This window comes from Pristiophorus japonicus, chromosome 21 (genome assembly GCF_044704955.1).
Source record: "Pristiophorus japonicus isolate sPriJap1 chromosome 21, sPriJap1.hap1, whole genome shotgun sequence".
Classification (NCBI taxonomy): Eukaryota; Metazoa; Chordata; class Chondrichthyes; family Pristiophoridae; genus Pristiophorus; species Pristiophorus japonicus.
Genome location: NC_091997.1, coordinates 66409811 through 66427899, shown reverse-complemented (window position 1 = coordinate 66427899; position 18089 = coordinate 66409811). Strand labels below are relative to the sequence as shown.

The following is an 18089-nucleotide window of genomic DNA, read 5'->3' as shown; positions in this document are numbered from 1 at the left end:
TTTTAACGAGCGGTAGAGAGGTGGAGAGGTTTAGGGAGGGAGTTCCAGAGCTTAGGGCCCAGGCAGCTGAAGGCACGGCCTCCGATGGTTGAGCAGTTATAATGAGGGATGTTCAAGAGGCCAGAATTTGAGGAGCGCAGACATCTTGTGGGATTGTAAGGCTGAAAAAAATTACAGAGATAGGGAGGGGCAAGTCTACGGAGTGATTTGTTAACAAGGATGAGAATTTTGAAATCGAGGCGTTGTTTAACCGGGAGCCAATGTAGGTCAGCGAGCGCAGGGGGTGATGGGTGAGCGGGACTCGGTGCGAGTTAGTACATGTTGCAGCGAGCACAGGGGGTGATGGGTGAGCGGGACTCAGTGCGAGTTAGTACACGGGCTGCTGAGTTTTGGATGGCTTCAAGTTTACGTGGTGTGGAATGTGGACGGCCGGCCAGGAGTGAGTTGGAGTAGTCAAATCTAGAGGTAACAAAGGCATGGATGAGGGTTTCAGCAGCAGAAGAGCTGAGACAGGGGTGGAGGCGGGCGATGTTACGGAGGTGGAAAAAGGCAGTTTTAGTTATGCCACAGATATATGGCTGGAAACTCATTTCAGGGTCAAATATGACACCTAGGTTGCGAACAGTCTTGTTCACCCTCAGATTGACGCTAGGGAGAGGGATGGAGTCAGTGGTTAGGGAACGCAGTTTGTGGTGGGGACCAAAGATAATGGCTTTGGTCTTCCCAATAGTTAATTGGAGAAAATTTCTGCTCATCCAGTACTGGACGTCGGACAAGCAGTCTGACAATTTAGATACCTAGCAGGACTGAGATGAGGAGAAACTTCTTCACTCGGAGGGTGGTGAATCTTTGGAATTCTCTGCCCCAGAGGGCTGTGGAGGCTCAGTCTTTGAGTATATTCAAGACAGAGATCGATAGATTTTTGGATATTAAGGGAATCAAGGGATATGGGGATCGGGCGAGAAAGTGGAGTTGAGGTAGAAGATCAGCCATGATCTCATTGCTCCTAATTCTTATGTTCTGACATAAGAAATAGGAGCAGGAGTCGGCCATTCGGCCCCTCGAGCCTGCTCCGCCATTCAATAAGATCATGGCTGATCTGATCTTGGCCTCAGCTCCACTTCCCTGCCCACTCCCCATAACCCTTCACTCCCTTATCGTTCAAAAATCTGTCTATCTCCGCCTTAAATATATTCAATGACCCAGCCTCCACAGCTCTCTGGGGCAGAGAATTCCAAAGATTCACAACCCTCTGAGAGAAGAAATTCCTCCTCATCTCCATTTTAAACGGGCGACCCCTTATTCTGAGACTATGCCCCCCCCCCTCGTTCTAGATTCCCCCAAGAGGGGAAACATCCTCTCTGTCAAACCCCCTCAGAATCTTACACGTTTCAGTAAGATCACCTCTCATCCTTCTAAACTCCAATGAGTGCAGCACCAACCTGCTCAATCTTTCTTCAAATGACAACCCCTTCAGGTCAAGAATCTAACCTGGTGAACTTTTTTCAGGCAGCAGATTGCTCATACCAGAGCTCTGACCTTGTCTTTGCAACGTCTACATTGGGTTTATGCATGTTTATATGCAACATAGATAGATTTTCTATGTTTCTATGTTTCTATAATATGCCTGTTTGACTCCACACCCTTGTTGGGTGTCCAGGAGAGGCTGTCCTGCAGCGCCCCCGCTGGCGCAGCGCCGCCACGGCAGGCGGTGAGCCGGGGAAGGACTGCAGCGAAATTCATCTGATTTTCAATCACCCCAGCCTCACATCAAACAGGTAAACAAAAAGCTGCATTTACATCCCTTTTATGCATGCATCTTAGCTAAAAAAAAAAATACGCTTTTATTTTGCATTGCACTTTTGTTAAAAAAAGGTATTTTATTTGCAGCAGCTTAATCTTAATAATTGCAAGCAAGATATGAACCATTAAAACGCCAGTGGAATTATATGTTAAAAACATGCCTGGTTTCTCGCTACGCAGTCCCTTCATTGCAACTGTGTTTTTTTTTCAGCTGTTGGTCTGCAATTTACGAGTATATGTATATATACTTTGCATATTTGGTGTCTGAAATATAGAATTTAAATGCAACGCCGAGTAAATCACCCTACAATTATGTTGAGTGCAAAATCGACCTTGCATTTTTTTTCTTGCAGTTTGAGGAGATGTTGGAAAAATGCACGCATCTGGAAATGTAACAGAGCAGGACAGATGTGCAGCATTAAAAAACGCGACTCAGTTGCAGCAACGAACAAGGTTTTAAAAAAAATATCAGTGATTATTTGCTAAATCTCGTTTATAAATGAATGGGATGGCAACAGAGCTGAATTTTACGGAGAGCTTTGCTGTTTGAGAAAAGGGGGCTGCTAATTTTATAATGCAGTTTGTGTATATATATATATGTATGTTTAAGATCTCGGATGAGAGCAGTGTGTGCTTTCATTATCTTCTCTAAATAAGGCGTATCAGTGACCAAAATCAATTGGTCTTGCAACCTGTATCTCCCCACCCACCATAGTGAAAAGGTATTCTGTGATCAGTTGAGTGCCTGTCACCAGATTTGGGTGGGGGTACAAGTCGTTGCTTTACAAGGGCTTCTGACCCACCTAGATGTTACAGTGCAGTCATAACACCAGCAGCTTTTGTTGTCAATAGGGCAAGACATGTAGCTGCATTCAGGAGGCATCTGGTCATTCGAGCCCTGAGCGAAATGGGCCACTGGGTCGAAATTTTAAAGGGATAGATACAAGGCAGATCTGGATTAAAAAAGGAGGGTCATTTCTCCTTTCGTGTTTAAACCTTGTCTTCGTTTACCAAGCGTACTGAAGACGTGTTCAGCAGATTTTGGCGGCGGGGGGGGGGGGGGGGGGGGGGGAATGAGGCAAATCTAATCCCAAGCCAGAGCCGTGCTTGTTTCCTCTCTCAGTCTCCTCGAGGTGCTGACTCATTGTCTGGGATTTAGTTTCAAGGACAGCCTTCCGGTACTGCCAGTGCGCATGCCCAGCAAGCAAATTATTGGCAAGCTATTCAACCTTGGGAGGGGGCGCAGTCAAGCACCAATTGCACTCCAGACACCCACACATTGCGGCAGGGGGCCTCCGCCCTCTCTAAATTCAGGGGTGCTGAGGCTAAATGCCGTCGTCCCGCCCGAGATCAAGGCCACCCAGGGGTTGGGATGGATCTGCTGTGCTTCTGTTCGGTCCGTGCTGGGCACAGACGGGTTGAAGCCAAAGGCCGATCGGTGACCAATATCCACTGTTCAGCAGTGACACTGCCAATCTAAAAATGTAAACATATCTCAAGTGCATTGCTATTTCAACAGAATTTATAATGAGTAATGTGGTTTAAATCTGAAACTCTCCTCTCACGTTGAACTTTAATTTGGGGACTCTTCATTACAGCTAAAAAAAAATCCTTTTAATTTCAAGGTTTCAAAAGTGCCACCCTGTTTCAATAATTGACTGTCTACGTTCTCAAGACATTAAGAAAGCAAATGGTATGTATATTCGCCTTTATTACAAAAGGATTTGAGTATAAGAGTAAAGATGTAGTATAATGTTGGAAAGTGTGAGGTCATGCACTTTGGCAGAAAAAAAATCAAAGAGCAAGTTATTATTTAAATGGAGAAAGATTGCAAAGTGCCGCAGTACAACAGGACCTGGGGGTACTTGTGCATGAAGCACAAAAGGATAGTATGCAGGTGGTGCAGGCTCGAAGGGCCGAATAGCCTACTCTATGTTTCTATGTTTACAGCAAGTGATCAGGAAGGCCAATGGTATCTTGGCCTTTATTGTAAAGGGGATGGAGTATAAAAGCAGGGAAGTCTTGCTACAGTTGTACAGGGTATTGGTGAGGCCGCACCTGGAATACTGCGTGAAGTTTTGGTTTCCATATTTAAGAAAGGACATACTTGTTTAGGAGGCAGTTCACAAGGTTGATTCCGGAGATGAGGGGGTTGACTTATGAGGAAAGGTTGAGTAGGTTGGGCCTCTACTCTTTGGAATTCAGAAGAATGAGAGGTGACCTTATCGAAACGTATAAGATTATGAGGGGGCTTGACAAGGTGGATGCTGAGAGGATGTTTCCACTGATAGGAGAGACTAGAACTGGGGCATAATCTTAGAATAAGGGGCCGCCCATTTAAAACTGAGATGAGGAGGAATTTCTTCAGTCAGAGAGTTGTAAATCTGTGGAATTCGCTGCCTCAGAGAGCTGTGGAAGCTGGGACATTGAATAAATTTAAGACAGCGATAGACAGTTTCTTAACCGATAAGGAAATAAGGGGTTATGGGGAGCGGGCAGGGAAGTCGACCTGAGTCCATGATCGGATCAGCCATGATTGTATTAAATGGCGGAGCAGGCTCGAGGGGCCGTATGGCCTACTCCTGCTCCTATTTCTTATGTTCTTATGTCTTACTGTAATTATACAGGGCCCTGGTAAGACCGCACCTGGAGTATTGTGCACAGTTTTGGTCTCCTTACCTAAGGAAGAATATACTTGCCATAGAGGGAGTACAACAAAGGTTCACCAGACTGATTCCTGGGATTGGGGGATTGTCCTATGAGAGAAATTGAGTAGACTAGGCCTATATTCTCTAGAGTTTAGAAGAATGAGAGGTGATCTCACTGAAACATACAAAATTCTTACAGGGATTGACAGGGTAGATGCAGGGAGGATGTTTCCCCCGGGCTGGGGAGTCTAGAACCAGGGGTCACAGACTCAGGATAAGGGGTCAGCCATTTAGGACTGAGATGAGGAGAAGCCTCTTCACTCAGAGAGTGGTGAATCTTTGGAATTCTCTGCCCCAGAGGGCTGTGGAGGCTCAGTCTTTGAGTATATTCAAGACAGAGACCGATAGATTTTTGGATATTAAGGAAACCGAGGGATATGGGGACAGTGCATAAAAGTGGAGTTGAGGTCGAAGATCAGCCATGATCTCATTAAATGGCAGAGCAGGCTCGAGGGGCTGAATGGTCGACTCCTGCTCCTAACTCTTATGTTCTTATAACAGGAAGATAAGACTCTCGGTCTGCCTCAATGGTAACTTCGTAGCTAAAAGAGTAGGGAAATTATGCTAAACCTGTATCGATCCTTGGTTAGACGACAAGATACTGCGTACAGTTCTGGTCACCATATTATAAAAAGGACATAGAGGCACTGGAGAGGGTGACGAGAAGATTTACAAGGGTGATACCAGAAATGCGAGGGTATACCTATCAGGAAAGGATGAACAGGCTTGAAAATAGAAGGCTGAGAGAGACCTGATAGAGGTCTTTAAAATGATGAAAGGTTTTGATAGCGTGGATACAGAGAGAGTGTTTCCCCTTGTGGGGAAGAGCAGAACTAGAGGCCATCAATATAAGATCGTCACCAAGAAACCCAATGGGGAATTCAGAAGAAACTTCTTTACCCAGAGAGTGGTGAGAATGTGGAACTCGCTGCCACAGGGAGGGGTTGAGGCGAATAGTATCGGTGCACTTAAGGGGAGGCTGGACAAGCGTATGGGGGAGAAGGGAATAGAGGGTTACGCTGATAGATTTAGATGAGGAAAGACGGGAGGAGGCTCGAGTGGAGCATAAACGCCAGCATGGACTGGTTGGGCCCAATGGCCTGATTCTGTGCTGACCGAGGGCCGTGCGGCTCTTTGTCGGCTGGTGTGGACACGATGGGCTGAAATGGCCCCCTTCTGCGCTGTAAATTTCTATGCTTCTAATCCTGTGTGTGCTTCTGAGAGATTTGGATTTGGGTGTTGCAGATTCAATCCCTGGGGCAGGAGGAAGAAAACAATTTAACCCAGTATTTCTGAGCAGGAACACGGGCTGATTCTGACCCCTCCTCCTCTTTTTGGTTGATGCTCGAAGGTCCTGCAAGAAAGTGATCACATGAGAGCAGGATTGACTATGATGTCCCCAATGTGTTCACTCTCTGTCTACTGCGGTCACTTGAATGATGTATCAAAGGATGGCTAATCCCTGTTGAACCATGCTCCAGTGTAATTCAGTGCTGGGTCTGGGTAAGATTGTGGGAGGAGTTGATGCCTCCTGTTGCTATTGTATTCTACATCGCCAACGAGAACTCTGGGTAACACAGTGGATGAAGCAGTTAAATGCTCAACTCTAACCAGCTCTATGGGCCTCCCAAATGATCTCTCTCAACACTCAAGAAGCTCGACACCATCCTGGACAAAGCAACCCGCTTGATCGGCACGCTACCCATCACCTTCAACATTCACTCCCTCCACCACCGGCGCCCCCTGGCTGCAGTGTGCACCATCTACAAGACGCACTGCAGCAACTCGCCAAGGCTTCTTCGGCAGCACCTCCCAAACCCGCGACCTCTACCGCCTAGAAGGACAAGGGCAGCAGGTGCATGGGAACACCACCACCTCCACGTTCCCCTCCCAGTCACACACCATCCCGACATGGAAATATATCGGCCGTTCCTTCATCGTCGCTGGGTCAAAATCCTGGAACTCCCTAACAGCACTGTGGGAGCACCTTCACCACACGGACTGCAGCAGTTCAAGAAAGCGGCTCACCACCACCTTCTCAAGGGGCAATTAGGGATGGGCGATAAATGCCGGCCTTGCCAGCGATGCCCACATCCCACAACGAATATTGAGAAAAAAGTTATTAAATTGAGGATCAGAGGTGAGGATCCAAGTCCATAGTGCAGGAAACCGTAGAGGTTGAAGAGAGTGGTGGAGATGAGATAAATTAAGAAGGAGTGATTATCTTGATATCAAACTTGGGTTTTGAAAGCCTGAAGATTGTGGGAGGAAAGGCAGACTGAGGGAGGTGAGGAGTTCCATAGGCCTGAGGTCTGGGGAAAGAGTGACTTAGAGTAAATGATGCACTGCATATTCACTTGGCCTGTGATGATTTCAAGAGAAGGAAGAGCAGGTAGAATGGTAGTTTAGCAGGTAACATTAAGAACTTAAGAGAACATACAAATTGGGAGCAGGAGTCGGCCATTCGGCCCCTCGAGCCTGCTCCGCCATTCAATAAGATCATGGCTGATCTTCGACCTCAACTCCACTTTCCCGCCCAATCCCCATATCCTTGATTTCCCCACGAGCCCAAAAATCTATCGATCTCAGCCTTGAATTTGCCCAACGACTCAGCATCCACAGCCCTCTGGGGCAGAGAATTCGAAAGATTCACCACCCTCTGAGTGAAGAAATTCCTCCTCATCTCAGTCCTAAATGGTTGAGAGGAACACTAATATAGTTGCATATGCAAAACAGAGACAGAGAAGAAAAATTATGAAGGGGATAAGAGTTTGGAGGCTGGAGGTGAGAGAGGATCGGCTAAGTGATGAGTTTTTTCAGCACATTGTGAGGAGGACGCAAATGGATTTGCAAAGGGATATAGACAGGTTAAGTGAGTGGGCAAACATTTGGCAGATGGAGTATAATGTGGGAAAATGTGAGGTTATCCACTTTGGCAGGAAAAATATAAAAGCAAATTATTATTTAAATAGGGAGAGATTACAAAATGCTGAGGTACAGAGGGATCTGGGGGTCCTTGTACATAAAACACAAAAAGTTAGCATGCAGTAATCAGGAATGCAAATGGAATGCTGGCCTTTATCGCAAGGGGAATGGAGAATAAAATAGTCTCAGAATAAGGGGTCGCCCGTTTAAAACAGAAATGAGGAGGAATTTGTTCTCTCAGAGGGTCGTGAACCTGTGGAATTCTCTGCCCCAGAGAGCTGTGGAGGCTGGGTCATTGAATATATTTAAGTTGGAGATAGACAGATTTTTGAACGATAAGGGAGTCAAAGGTTATGGGAAGCGGGCAGGGAAGTGGGGTTGAGGCCAAGATCAGATCAGCCATGATCTTATTGAATGGCGGCACAGGCTCGAGGGGCCGAATGGCCGACTCCTGCTCCTATTTCTTATGTTCTTATGTTCTCAGATGTGAGAGGGGTGTCAGACGAGCTTCCTAAGTCTTTAGCTCTTGGGTAGGTTTGGGCTTTATAGAGCGTTAAAAGCTGTTGAGGGGAAAGAAGTGTTTGGCACAGGAGAGGAAACTAAACTTCATGGGGGCAGTTTTAGCGATGGAGGAGATGTGGGAGTTGCATTTGGGATCAGAGGAGGCACCGAGGACAAAAACTCGATGAGGAAGGAACAAGACTGGAGCCATGAAAGATGAAGATTGGTGTTTACTGGTTGGATTCATGGCATAAGGGAAATCATAAACTGAGAACGTAGGTGTCAGTGAAGTGGGTGGGAAGGCGGAGCTGACATTATCACCAGACGGCTGATCATTGAGAAACATCGATGGACTTTCTGGAGATGTTTAGGTCCCAGGACCACCCACAGAACACTCCAGAGAACAATGTGCGATGCCAGGTAAATAAAGTGAAGACATCTGATGTATAAACGCACGATGACACCACGTGTTAAGGTGGTGATAGGGTTTTCAAAGCAACCATTTTGAATCCATGGCCTCATCCCCTCCCTATCTCTCTAACCTTCTCTAGCCCTCAAAGGTAGTAAATTCAGGATTGCTGCCAGTGCCACGTGCTAGTCAGAGTAGAAATAACAGGATAGTTAAGATGAATACATGGCTTGAGGAATGGTGCAAGAGGGAGGGATTTAAATTCCTGGGACATTGGAACCGGCTCTGGGGGAGGTGGAACCAGTATAAACCGGATGGTCTGCACCTGGGCAGGACCGGAACCAATGTCCTAGGGGGAGTGTTTGCTAGTGCTGTTGGGGGGGGGGGTTAAACTAATATGGCAGGGGGATGAGAATCTATGCAGGGAGACAGAGAGAAGTAAAATGGGGGCAGAAGCAAAAGGTAGAAAGGAGATAAGTAAAGTGGAGGGCAGAGAAATCAAGGGCAAAAATCAAAAAAGGGCCACATTACAACATAATTCTAAAAGTACAAAGAGTGTTATTAAAACAGCCTGAAGGCTCTGTGTCTCAATGCGACGAGCATTCGTAATAAGGTGGATGAATTCACTGTGCAGATAGCTGTTAATGGATATGATGCAATTGGGATTACGGAGACATGGCTCCAGGGTGACCAAGGCTGGGAACTCAACATCCAGGGGTATTCAATATTCAGGAAGGATAGACAGAAAGGAAAAGGAGGTGGGGTAGCATTGCTGGTTAAAGAGAAGATTAATGCAATAGTAAGGAAGGACATTAGTTAGAATGATGTGGAATCTGTATGGGTAGAGCTGCGGAACACCAAAGGACAGAAAACGCTGGTGGGAGTTGTGTACAGACCACCAAACAGTAGTAGTGAGGTTGGGGATGGTATCAAACAGGAAATTAGGGATGCATGCAATAAAGGTACAGCAGTTATCATGGGTGACTTTAATTTGCATATAGATTGGGCTAACCAAACTGGTAGCAATACGGTGGAGGAGGATTTCCTGGAGTGTATAAGGGATGGTTTTCTAGACCAATATGTCGAGGAACCAACTAGAGAGCTGGCCATCCTAGACTGGGTGTTGTGTAACGAGAGAGGATTAATTAGCAATCTTGTTGTGTGAGGTCCCTTGGGGAAGAGTGACCATAACATGGTAGAATTCTTCATTAAGATGGAAAGTGACACGGTTAATTTAGAGACTAGAGTCCTGAACTTAAAGAAAGGTAACTTTGATGCTATGAGGCGTGAATTGGCTAGGATAGACTGGTGAATGATACTTAAAGGGTTGACGATGGATAGGCAATGGCAAACATTTAAAGATCACATGGATGAACTTCAACAATTGTACATCCCTTCTGGTGTAAAAATAAAACAGGGAAGGTATCTCAACCGCGGCTAACAAGGGAAATTAGGGATAGTGTTAAATCCAAGGAAGAGGCATATAAATTGGCCAGAAAAAGCAGCAAACCTGAGGACTGGGAGAAATTTAGAATTCAGCAGAGGAGGACAAAGGGTTTAATTAGGAGGGGGAAAATAGAGTACGAGAGGAAGCTTGCAGGGAACATAAAAACTGACTGCAAAAGCTTCTATAGATATGTGAAGAGAAAAACATTAGTGAAGACAAATGTAGGTCCCTTGCAGTCAGAATCAGGTGAATTTATAATGGGGAACAAAGAAATGGCAGACCAATTGAACAAATACTTTGGTTCTGACTTCACGAAGGAAGACACAAATAACCTTCCAGAAATACTAGGGTCTAGCGAGAAGGAGGAACTGAAGAAAATCCTTATTAGTCAGGAAATTGTGTTCGGAAAATTGATGGGATTGAAGGCCGATATATCCCCAGGGCCTGATAGTCTGAATCCCAGAGTACTTAAGGAAGTGGCCCTAGAAATAGTGGATGCATTGGTGGTCATTTTTCAACATTCTATAGACTCTGGATTAGTTCCTATGGATTGGAGGATAGCTAATGTAACAGCACTTTTTTAAAAAGGAGGGAGAGAGAAAACAGGGAATTATAGACCGGTTAGCCTGACATCGATAGTGGGGAAAATGTTGGAATCAATTATTAAAGATATAATAGCAGCACATTTGGAAAGCAGTGACAGGATCGGTCCAAGTCAGCATGGATTTATGAAAGGGAAATCATGCTTGATCAATCTTCTAGAATTTTTTGAGGATGTAACTAGTAGAGTGGACAAGGGAGGACCAGTGGATGTGGTGTATTTGGATTTTCAAAAGGCTTTTGACAAGGTCCCACACAAGAGATTAGTGTGCAGAATTAAAGCACATGGTATTGGGGGTAATGTATTGACGTGGATAGAGAACTGGTTGACAGACAGGAAACAAAGAGTAGGAATAAACGGGTCCTTTTCAGAATGGCAGGCAGTGACTAGTGGGGTACCGCAAGGTTCAGTGCTGGGACCCCAGCTATTTACAATATATATTAATGATTTGGACGAAGGAATTGAATGTACTATCTCCAAGTTTGCAGATGACACTAAACTGGATGGCGGTGTGAGCTGTGAGGAGGATGCTGAGAGGCTGCAGAGTGATTTGGACAGGTTAGGTGAGTGGGCAAATGCATGGCAGATGCAGTCTAATGTAGATAAATGTGAGGTTATCCACTTAGGTGGCAAAAACAGGGAGGCAGAATATTATCTGAATGGTGACAGATTAGGAAAAGGGGAGGTGCAACGAGACTTGGGTGTCATGGTACATCAGTCATTGAAAGTTGGCATGCAGGTACAGCAGGCGGTGAAGAAGGCAAATGGTATGTTGGCCTTCACAGTGAGAGGATTTAAGTATAGGAGCAGGGAGTTTGTACAGGGCCTTGGTGAGGCCACACCTTGAATATTGTGTACAGTTTTGGTCTCCTAATCTGAGGAAGGACACTCTTGCTATTGAGGGAGTTCAGCGAAGGTTCGCCAGACTGATGCCCAGGATGGCAGGACTGACATATGAAGAAAGACTGGATCGACTAGGCTTATATTCACTGGAATTTAGAAGAATGAGAGGGGATCTCATAGAAACATATAACATTCTGACGGGACTGGACAGGTTAGATGCAGGAAGAATGTTCCCGATATTGAGGAAGTCCAGAACCAGGGGTCACAGTCTAAGGATAAGGGGTAAGCCATTTAGGACCGAGATGAGGAGAAACTTTTTCACTCAGAGAATTGTGAACCTGTGGAATTCTCTACCACAGAAAGTTGTTGAGGTCAGTTCGTTAGATATATTCAAAAGGGAGTTAGATATGATCCTTACGGCTAAAGGGATCAAGGGGTATGGAGAGAAAGCAGAAATGGGGTACTGAAGTTGCAAAAATGATCAACCATGATCTTATTGAATGGCGGAGCAGGCTCGAGGGGCTGAATGGCCAACTGCTAATATTTCTTACGTTCTTATGTTGCTAGGACTGAAGAATTTTAGCTATGAGGAAAGATTGGATAGGTTGGGGTTGTTTTCTTTGGAACAGAGGGGGCTGAGGGGAGACCTTATTGAGGTGTATAAAATGATGATGGGCCTAGATAGAGTGGATAGGAAGGACCTGTTCCCCTTGGCAGAGGGGTTCAACAACCAGGGGGCATAGATTTAAAGTGATTGGGAGAAGGTTTAGAATCACCACTATAAGGGCACATATGTCAGTTTGACTTAGTCGGTACCCCTCTTGATGAGAAAACTGTGGGTTTGGGCCTATAGTGGGACTCCAGTGCAGTGCTGAAGGAGTGCCGCTCTGTTGGAGGCCCTGCCCTTGGGTGGAATGTTAAACTGAGCTCCCTGCCTGCCTGTGCGGTTGGGCGTTAAAGACCATATGCACCACATTACTTTACTCTGGCATCCTGGTCACCGACATCCAAACAATTAAACGGGTCACTCGGAGGGGGGTGAATCTTTGGAATTCTCTGCCCCAGAGGGCTGTGGAGGCTCAGTCGTTGAGTATATTCAAGGCTGAGGTCGATAGATTTGTGGGGGAATCTCAGGGAATCTCAGGATATGGGGATCGGGCGGGAATGTGGAGTTGAGGTCGAAGATCAGCCGTGATCTCATTGAATGGCGGAGCAGGCTCAAGGGGCCGAATGGCCGACTCCTGCTTCTAATTCTTATGTATCCTTATTGGCAAATACCAAAATGACAAGTATCATAGTGGAACTGGACGATACCATTGTCCTCAACACCCCTGGTGACACAGGTCTGATTCCAATGAGTTTGATGAAATCCTTTTCTTCTGAATTTCGAGAAACATCAGAGGAAGTTTCTTCTAGTACAGGCTGGTGGATCTGCCAAGTACCTATTAAATTCAAGTGGGAGACCTGAGCACTGAATATAATATATTCAAGGTATATTGTTGGATATTAAGGAAATCAAGTGATATGGGTTACTGCGAGAAGATGGAGTTGAGGTAGAAGATCAGCCATGCTCTTATTGAATGGCGGAGCAGGCTCGAGGGGCCAAAGGACTGACTCCTGCTCCTATTTCTGTTGAGTGTGGGTGATGCTGCTGTTGCTGAATATCTGTCACATTTGCCTACATCAGTCACCACACTCCAAGAGCAATTCATTAGCCGGAGTACTTGGGTGCATTTTGATGTGATAAGTATTGTCTTGTTCCGAGTATCTGTGCTGCGCTTTGAACTCTCAGGACGTTGAAGAAATGTAATTGGTTGCCTGGGAGTACGTCATTGAAGCCTTTGATTTCGCCAGCATTGTTCTGTTAATACAGGATTTAATTTTTTTTTAAAAACATTCTGAGTGCAGGTGACAGAAAATCTTCCGAAAACAAATGGGCTGTAAGTGAGACATCTTTCAGCATTTGCGATGTTGGTAGGACATTGCGACCAAAGCATGTATAGCGTAGGATGAAGTGACCCTGAAAGTGTAGTAAGAGATACATCAGGGTAGTCACATCACTCATGCGAACCAGTACTTGCAGATTTTAAATAAATATTCAATTGCTATTACTTCAAGTTGAGCCCCAATTTTAACCTAATGGGTCGGGTTCATGTCAGATGCTGGTTTTTAGACGCCGTGGGCGGTTTAGGATAAAATCGACCCAACCTCACATATTTAGAATTTAAAGTTAATCTTTAAAAGTTTCCTGCTCCCTAAAGGGTGTAGACTAATGTCGGGGGTGGGGGGGGGGGGGGGGTGGGGCAAAGTTTCTCAGCCAACAGGCCATTTTTCATGGGTGAACCTAGGCAGTGTATGCTGGCTATTTGACTGTGGAGGGGATCACAGTTGGGTCTGCTCCTATCACACACACTGCCAGCAGAGGTCACCGTACATCAGTCGGAATGGGGATTGTGGCTGGTTTACTTTTTCCTCTGAAGCCATTTTCAGCCTCCCTACTGCCACCTCAGCTGAAGTCAGCTAACGCCACCATTGCCGACCGTGTCTTCAGCTGCCTAGGCCCAAAGCTCTCTTTCCGCCTCTCTCGTTCCTCCTTTAAGACCTACCTCTGACCAAGCCTTTGGCCGCCTCCCTGATAAAGCCTCCCTGATAAAACACAACATCCCCACCGACACCTGGGAGTCCCTGGCCAAAGACCACCCTAAGTGGAGGAAGTGCTTCCGGGAGGGCGCTGAGCACCTCGAGTCTCATCACCGAGAGCGTGCAGAAATCAAGCGCAGGCAGCGGAAAGAGCGTGCGGCAAACCTGTCCCACCCTCCCCTTCCCTCAACGACTGTCTGTCCTACCTGTGACAGAGACTGTAATTCCCGTATTGGACTGTTCAGCCACCTAAGGACTCAGTTTAATACTGAAAGCAAGTCTTCCTTGAATACGAGGGACTGCCTGTGATGATGATGATGGCCACCTGTCTTAATATGTGGCTCGGTGTCAAATTTTGTTTGATAATCGCTCCTGTGAAGTGCCTTGGGACTCTTGGCCTCTTGAGCAATCCCGACTTTAATCGCTCAACTATTGGTGGCCGTGCCTTCAGCTGCCTGGGCCCCAAGCTCTCTCCAGCTCTCTACCTCTTTTTTTTGCTTCTTAAAACTTACCTCTTTGACCAAGCCTTTGGTCACCTGCCCTAATATCTCCTTCTGTGGCTCGGTGTCAATTTTTGTTTTATAATGCTCTTGTGAAGCGTCTAAAGGCACTATATAAATACAAACTGTTGTTGTTGTTGTACTACATGAAAGGCGCTATATAAATGCAAGTTGTAGTTAGCTATTGAGTCGTGTTGGTCTAGCAGATGGTACGTTGTGTGACTGTTACCTGCATTGGGGGATGAGAATACGCTGTGGTACCCTGGGGCACAGCAGTGTGGTGCTGAGTCATTACAGAACAGCAGGGCCCAGGATTGATGTGGAATCAAGCTTATTTCAGCCAGGACAGTGGTTAGGGATCCCACAGTGGGCCTCAGCACCCGTGGGCGAAGAGGGGAGGGGGAGGGAAAAAAAACATCATGCGTGGATCCTGCCCAATACCCAAGGAACAGGCCCTCCGCCCCTCCTCCCATGGCTGAATAGCCTGCCAACACTCACACAGGAGTGGTCACTTGGGTAAAGTAGCACAGGGTGACCAGTGCCTGAGGACCAGCCCCTGACCCCCAGGGAGAGTCGGGCCGAGTGCGCAGGGGGAATAGGGGAGGGGAAGAGGAAGGTGAGAGGGGAAAGAGGGTAAGGGAGATGAGAGAAGGAAGAGGGTAATGGGGAAGGTGAGAGAGGGAGTAATGGGGAAAAGAAGAGAGGGAGAGGGAGTAATGGGGGAGAGGGGGTAATGGGGAAAGGTAGAGGGGGGAAGGGGAGAGAGGGTAATGGGGAAAGGAAGAGAGGGAGAGGGAGTAATGAGGGAGAGGGAGTAATGGGGGAGAGGGGGTAATGGGGAAGGGTAGAGGGGGGAAGGGGAGAGAGGGTAATGGGGAAAGGAAGAGAGGGAGAGGGAGTAATGAGGGAGAGGGAGTAATGGGGGAGAGGGGGTAATGGGGAAGGGTAGAGGGGGGAAGGGGAGAGAGGGTAATGGGGAAAGGAAGAGAGGGAGAGGGAGTAATGAGGGAGAGGGAGTAATGGGGGAGAGGGGGTAATGGGGGAGAGGGGGTAATGGGGGAGAGGGGGTAATGGGGAGAGGGGGTAATGGGGAAGGGTAGAGGGGGAAGGGGAGAGAGGGTAATGGGGAAAGGAAGAGAGGGAGAGGGAGTAATGGGGGAGAGGGGGTAATGGGGAAGGGTAGAGGGGGGAAGGGGAGAGAGGGTAATGGGGAAAGGAAGAGAGGGAGTAATGGGGGAGAGGGGGTAATGGGGAGAGGGGGGAAGGGGAGAGAGAGAGAGGGGGAAATGGGGAAAGGAAGAGAGGGAATAATGGGGAGAGGGGGAAAGGGGAAGAGGGGGTAATGGGGAAGGGGAGAGAGGGTAATGTATAATTAGGGGCGAGGGGTAATTAGGGGCAAGGAGGGGTGAAGGGGGGTATGGGGTAATTGGGGGTGAAGGGGGGAGAGGGGGCAGAGGCTCTCCAGCCTTCACCTGGAGCCCAGCTGCTGCTTGTGATTGGTGGAGGCTTGTGTCCATCAGTGACGCAGTTCCGGTCGGTCGGCCTATGAGAGGGCGGCGCGGCGCGGGGGGCGGGGTTGGACGCACCGCCGGGTGAAACAGTGAGGGCCCGGGGACCGGGGAACCCCGAGAGCCTGAACCCCGAACCCCGAGCCCGGAGCGCCCGGAGACAGGAGCGCAGGTACCGACAGCGGCCGGGGGAGGGGGGAGGATCCACGGGCTCTCGGTGGGGAGATAGATCCATCGGCTGCAGGGCAGAAATGGAGCAAAACCTGATCTCTAAATGTATGGAGATATGTGTATGTCCCCTCCGACAGTGCGGCGCTCCCTCAGCACTGCCCCTCCGACAGTGCGGCGCTCCCTCAGCACTGCCCCTCCGACAGTGCGGCGCTCCCTCAGCACTGCCCCTCCGACAGTGCGGCACTCCCTCAGCACTGCCCCTCCGACAGTGCGGCACTCCCTCAGCACTGCCCCTCCGACAGTGCGGCACTCCCTCAGCACTGCCCCCTCCGACAGTGCGGCGCTCCCTCAGCACTGCCCCTCCGACAGTGCGGCGCTCCCTCAGCACTGCCCCTCCGACAGTGCGGCGTTCCCTCAGTACTGCCCCTCCGACAGTGCGGCGCTCCCTCTGTACTGCCCCTCCGACAGTGCGGCACTCCCTCAGCACTGCCCCTCCGACAGTGCGGCCTCAGCACTGCCCCTCCGACAGTGCGGCGCTCCCTCAGCGCTGCCCCTCCGACAGTGCGGCGCTCCCTCAGCGCTGCCCCTCCGACAGTGCGGCGCTCCCTCAGCGCTGCCCCTCCGACAGTGCGGCACTCCCTCAGCACTGCCCCTCCGACAGTGCGGCACTCCCTCTGTACTGCCCCTCCGACAGTGCGGCCTCAGCACTGCCCCTCCGACAGTGCGGCGCTCCCTCAGTACTGCCCCTCCGACAGTGCAGCGCTCCCTCAGTACTGCCCCTCCGACAGTGCGGCACTCCCTCAGTACTGCCCCTCCGACAGTGCGGGGCTCCCTCAGTACTGCCCCTCCGACAGTGCGGCGCTCCCTCAGTACTGCCCCTCCGACAGTGCGGCTCTCCCTCAGCACCGCCCCTCCGACAGTGCGGCACTCCCTCAGCACTGCACTGGGAGTGTCAGCCTGGATTTTGTGCTCGAGTCCCTGGAGTGGGGCTTGAACCCCCAACCTTCTGACTCGGGTGAGGGTGCTGCCCACAGCCCCGGCTGATATCGTGTGGGTAATGTATATACTATAATATGCCTATATAGTGTGTGTGTGTGTAATATATTCTGTAATATGGGTGTCTATCACTACAGTATGTTGCTGTGTATTTATGCATTGTATGCCGTGGCTGTGTGTGTGAGTTGGTGGTGTGCACAGTAGAATCCTAATGGTTTTTTTTAGGCTTTGCAATGTCCCAGGGAAAGGAGCTTGACTGTTGGGGAGATTCTGAGCTCCAGTTTCAGTTTAGGTGATGTCTGGTTCCAGGAGTGTTTAATTAAAGAAATAATAAATGGGGCGCAGTTTTTAAATGAGCATGTGTTCAAGCTGTGATGTCTGTAAGGATAATCTCCCAGGGACATCAGTAGGTCTAAAACTCTGCCCAATCCTACACAGCATGTTATGTGCTAGAGGTGCGTGGTGTTCACGAGGGAGTGAATGCCCTTGGGTCATTAAAAGAAAAGGACTTGTGCTTTCATCGTGCCTTTCACCATTGAAAGGATACTCGTTGAAACATGCAAGATTCTCAAGGGAGGGATTGACAGGGTAGGGGCCAAGTGCTTGTTTCCCCTGGCTGGAGAGTCTGGAACTAGGGGTCATAAGAACATAAGAAATAGGAGCAGACCATACGGCCCCTCGAGCCTGCACCGCCTTTCAATAAGATCATGGCTGATCTGATCCTGGCCTCAACTCCACTTTCCTGCCCGCTCCCCATAACCCTTCACTCTCATCATTCACAAGTCTCTCTTTCTCCACCTTAAATATATTCAATGACCCAGCCTCTACAGCTCTCTGGGACAGAGAAGTCCAAAGATTCATGACCCTCAGAAGAAATTCCTCCTCATTTCTGTTTTAAACATGCGACCCCCTTATTCTGAAACTATGCCCCCTAGTTCTAGATTCCCCCACGAGGGGAAACATCCTCTCTGCATCTACCCTGTCAATCCCCCTCAGAATCTTACACGTTTCAATTAGGGTCATACTGTCCGAATAAA

At 48.3% G+C, this 18089-nt stretch overlaps 1 protein-coding gene across 4 annotated transcripts in view; it reads left to right on the top strand.

The window, feature by feature from the left end:
- The first annotated feature begins 1698 nt into the window (after positions 1-1698).
- Positions 1699-18089, top strand: part of tp53bp1 (tumor protein p53 binding protein, 1) — a 95823-nt gene continuing 79432 nt past the window's right edge. For 2 of the 4 annotated variants that reach the window (XM_070864949.1, XM_070864950.1), the window contains exon 1: positions 3429-3496. The gene's annotated coding sequence lies outside the window, so the exon portion shown is untranslated. Of the gene's footprint in view, positions 1779-3428; positions 3497-15953; positions 16058-18089 lie in introns of those variants that run through there. The other 2 variants (XM_070864952.1, XM_070864951.1) reach the window with 2 other exon arrangements.